Source organism: Hylaeus volcanicus, chromosome 7, assembly GCF_026283585.1.
Source record: "Hylaeus volcanicus isolate JK05 chromosome 7, UHH_iyHylVolc1.0_haploid, whole genome shotgun sequence".
Taxonomy (NCBI): domain Eukaryota; kingdom Metazoa; phylum Arthropoda; class Insecta; order Hymenoptera; family Colletidae; genus Hylaeus; species Hylaeus volcanicus.
The window spans coordinates 5,127,156-5,132,270 of NC_071982.1; the positions used below are offsets into that span (position 1 = coordinate 5,127,156).

Below are 5,115 nucleotides of genomic sequence, written 5' to 3' on the forward strand. Positions count from 1 at the left end.
TAATTCTCACGCTTCACACTCAATCACATAAAAATTGTCATGCTCCATACATTGGGTCACCTGAAAGGCACCATACTTCACACATTGGGTCATTTAAAAATTTCCATGACCCACACACTGGGTCACTTCATAATTTCCACGATCCGTACGGTGGGTCACTTAACTATTTCTCAGCAAAGAGTACTAGCGATGGTCTACTTATCTCTAAATTCAACACGCTCTCACCTTGACCCCTCGCGGTCTTCCGTCGAATCAGGCTCGCCCGGAATGCACTTGAAATGCGAAAATCTGGATCGCGAAGGGTTAAGTATCATATAGACGTCAGCTTTCCGAGGTAATAGCAAGGCTTCGCTAATGGACGATCGAACAGCAATTTCGAACGATCGATCGCCTAGGCGAGTTCCGAATCTGTTACTTTTAAAAGGCGCCGTTTCGAGAGGCTCGAGGGCCCAGCGATAAGGGCCGCGTAACGATAGGTCTCCGGCGTCGAAAGTATCCGGCGCTGTTCTAAATAAAGCCGGGGCTTTTTCACGCGAGACGAAGCACGCCTCTGCGTCCCGCGACCGCTTATTAAACGACGCGAAATTATAGCATCGCGTCCGTTCACGGCACGGTGTTAAATAATAACAGTAAACGAGATACTTTATTCGAACACCCCTGCGAAACCAGCGTGGAAACGTCGTTAGGTCTAATATTCCTGGGGGTATCGAATTTTTCTCCGATCACCGACCGATTACCTTACTAAATTGCCCGTCGAAGGGGCTATTACGTCGCGCACGGTGATTGAATACGTGCCTCTAATAAAATTAGCTACGCTTTTGGCCGAGAGGATATAAATCACGCTCGTTCTGATTTTCTTCGTTGTTTTGGGCTGTCTTCTGGGTCTCGCAGTGGGGGGAGTGCTTGGTTGTGACCAAAGGGGTCTCTAGTTCAAATCTCCGCCATGATTATGTTTTTCGTTCAATTTTTCTTACGAAGAAAAGGCGACGATGCGACTACTTTTTAGAGATGAGGTGACCTGGTTCTTCGCGATTATACCTTAATCTGGTGGAAGGGTCGAACTATCGTGGCGACACCTGTTAGCTCCATATCACAAAAATCTATAGATTTACACTCCGAAGTCATCACCTTTCGTAGACCCTCCAAAGATCCTCAAGGATCACCTCACGAATCTTACGATACTCGCGATCCTCATATCCTACTTACCGATAAATCCAGCGTCGAGAATGTTGCGATCGTCATGCTCGGCGCTCGTAACGCGGCTAAATGCGCGAACAAAGCGACGATTAGGTCGAGAGAATCGGTGGTGAGCGTGACGTACGGTAGGATATTACTTTCCCATCGGAGGAGGACGGATCCGATCGGTTTTCTCTTTTCCAGCGACATCGCGGGGCGCCTGTTTAAATATAATTTTCTTATCGGACCCGGTGAAAGGTATGAATAAAATATACGCGGAGTGCATCGACTCGCGTCAATCTCTCACGCCAGGCCGTGGAACTTCCGTGCGGGGAATAATTGGCACGGTATGCGAGCGAGAGAGCGTTCCTTAAAAAAGAAACCAAACGACGACGATACTCGAGACCGGTCTCGCGAAATTCGATTTTTCGTGGCCCGCGGGGCGTTCGATTCCTGCTTACGGAACTGCATTCTTGCTGGGAATTATGCCGAGTCCGCGAATCGTAACCTTACGATTCACCTAAACGTGCGAACCGTGTTCGTGGAATCATATCCACGGGGAATCCCAATTCGCTATCTGGGGCTAAGTAGTTGTCAATTGCTTTTTCTTGGGCTTCTAAGCTAGCCCTAATCCCATTTTCTTAGTTAAGTTAGGGGACTCTTAGAGGGTTGTGAAGTGGAGGACATGGTAGCTAGAGTTTGGCGGGTTTAAATCAAGGGGTAAAGGCGTTAGGTAGCTTAGGTTCCAAAATAGACGTCTGAGTCATAGGCTCTCTTGGTGCTACAAACCTCGTTGTATGGCTCATTCGATATAAGGTCTAGGGATATTTCTGTTTCTCAAGTTGTCTCGCCTTTCGTCCCTCAAATTGTCACAAGTCTTGTTTTGCAAGTTGTCACAACCTGTGTCTCTTAAATTGTCTGTAATGATATCCCTTAAGTTGTCGTGGTTTCTGTTCCTAAAATTATCACAATCAATGTGTTCAAGTTTTCACAACTCCTGTTGCTGAAATTGTCACAAGCCTTGTTCTCATGATGTCACAGCTCCTGCTCCTCAAGTTGTCACAATCTATGTCCTTAAGGTTGTCACAATCTATGTCTCCAAAGTTGTCACAACATATGCCTCCCAAGTTGTCACAACCTGTGTCTCACAAATTATCACAATCTATGCCTCCAAAGATGTCACAACTCTAATTCCTGAAGTTGTCACACTTCGTACTCCCCAAGTTCTCAGAATCTATGCCTCCAAATATGTCACAACTCTTATTCCTTACATTATCACAACTCGTATTCCTCAAGTAGTCACAACCTGGGTCTCCCAAATTGGCACAATCTACGTCTCCCCAGTTGTCACAATCTATGCCTTCAAAGATGTCACAACTCTTATTCCTTAAGTTGTCACAACTCTTACCCTTCAAGTTATCACAACCTATGTTTCCCAAGTTGTCACAACTCTTATTTCTCAAGTTGTCACAACTCGCGCCCTCCCAAGTTGTCACAACCTATATCTCCTAATTTGTCACAACCTGTGTCTCCCAAGTTATCACAACTCTTATTCCTCAAGTTGTCACAATTCGTATCCCCCAAGTTATCACAATGTATGTCTCCCAAGTTGCCACAACCCATGTCTCTCAATTTGTCACAACTCCCATCCCCCAAAGTAGTCACAACCCGTCTCCCAAATTATCACAACCTATGCCTTCCAAGTTCTCACAACTCGGTAGCGAGCCCCCGTGATTCTCCGCGAAGTCGTTTCAAGAAGCAGACCAAGGCATTAGGAGCACTAGAAGTCCCGTTACGTCCAGTTCTCATGTTCCCGCGAATGAAAGTACACGCATGTACCTTGGGAGCATTTCGCACCGCTGAATCACGAGCACGGTCCGCTAGGGCCGTCATATTCGTCGGAAGGACATGGCTCTTTTTCTCCCTGGGTCGAATTCCTTCCCCGCGAGGAAGGCCAAGAGGAAAAAAAAGGAGCCTCATCGGCCGTTGCAGCAGCTAGAGCACCGCAGTGAGTCACTCTCGGTGACTGGCTCGTTGTAATTCATTGCGATGATTGAGCCCCCACCGCGTCCCTCGAGTACGGCTTCATTCACATCGGAGGAACGCTGACCCTGGGACCAGTCGCCTGTTGCGTGTCTGCACTATGAATTGGGAGTTTCTAGAATCGAGCATTCTCGACGGAATCGTGTGTCTGCGCTCTCGGATCGTTGGAATTCCTATTGTGTAGGCTTAGCTATTTAAAGGGGATCGCCTAACGATGGGAAGAATTTATGTAATTGAAAGGGCATGCGCGGTATTGTCTCTCGGATTGATGCAGTTTTTGTCTCCTTGGCTGATACAATCTCTGCTCCTCGTGTTGACACAATTTCTAGGCCTCAAGTTCACGCAGTTTCATCGGTACAATTTACGTTTCAGGGTCCAATTTTAGTTAGAGTTAATGAGAAATTAATTAATTCCCGTTTGAATTACTTTTCCATGGTCTCGAGCATTTGCTTCGCATCATACATATTAAACTTGAATTAAAATGAATTTGGATCGCAGAAATCACAGAAACAGTTTACTTGTTCACGCGTTCCAGGTAAAGCCAGCGGGTTAATTATTCGTCGAGTTTCACGCAGATTTCATAATTGCGATAAAAAGTAGGCCTCCGTTGATTCCCGAAGGTAATACCTGTGTAACAGGTCAGCGTGAAATTCAATTAAGAGACATCGCACGTGACCGCCTAGGGTTTTGCTTTCTATTCAAATCTGCTCCTATTCCTGAAATAGAAATTATTTTTAGAAATAATTCTATGGCCTACCGATAACAATTTATTTAGATTTCCAAATGATGGATTGTAGTAGAAAAATGATACTTGACATTTTCTATTTTAAATTTTAACGTAGTATCGTTGGAAGTTATATTAATACGATGATAATAAAAGTGACGATAGTGTGGACGATGTGAATATTATCTTATTCGAATGAGAAACCGGGATTTGTAGGAGGAGTTATATAATCTCCGGAGACATAATACTTGGACATATCCGATGTGCGCTAAGACAGATTATATGATAATCGTAACTGGAGTCGATCTGATAGGCGACATCCTTAGTCACAATTTGTTAACCTTCTTGTTGCGTAGGTACAAAACGTTCTTTTCATTTTATGCAACTGCGTTACACTTGTTGAATGATTAATAAGGGCGATAAGTGCCGCGCGTTACACACGGCGGACCAGCGAGATAAGTTCCCTCCGGTTTCGTAAATGTTACAAACGAGGAATTCAGAGACTCTTTCCTTCTTCGAAGACGTTCTTCTTCCGAAAGCAACTGAAAACGTGTACTTATCAGTTATCGCGGCTGGTAAAAATAAGTTTGGTAAAAAGAGTTTAGACTGTGAATTATTCGAAGGAGCCGGAATGAAATCAAGAGTAACTAAATGCAATTGATCCGACGCAAATGATGATTAAGACGACATTGATTAGAATAGTACGTGCGATAACAATTGCAAAAATCCGTGAATCAGTTCGCGATAGCGCATATTTCATGTGCTACGCGTTTTCTTCTTTGTTGTTTACATGGGGTGTTTTATTTTGTTCACTTGGTGACTCGATAAGTTCTCTATTTGGAACTCGGTGACTGTGGCGTGAGTGGTGATTATTCACTGCGCAAAGAAATCCACTTGACTCGGGACTTGATACTCGATGAGTTCCACACTACTTGCTACTCAAAGAATTCCACTTGATTCGCTACTTGGTACTCACTGAGGTCGACTTTACTTGCTGCTCAAAGAATTCTACTTTACTCACTATTAGCTACTCAAAGAATTCTACTGTACTCACGATACGCTATTCAAAGAATTCCACTGTACTCACTATTCGATACTCAAAGAATTCTACTGTGCTCACTATTCGCTACTCAAAGAATTCTACTGTACTCACTAATCAATACTCAAAGAAT

General features: G+C 44.3%; 1 protein-coding gene across 3 annotated transcripts in view; it reads left to right on the top strand.

Moving 5' to 3' along the window:
• LOC128879156 (pleckstrin homology domain-containing family G member 3) overlaps window positions 1-5,115 on the top strand; it is a 58,157-nt gene that overhangs the window by 32,489 nt on the left and 20,553 nt on the right. The window lies entirely within an intron of this gene.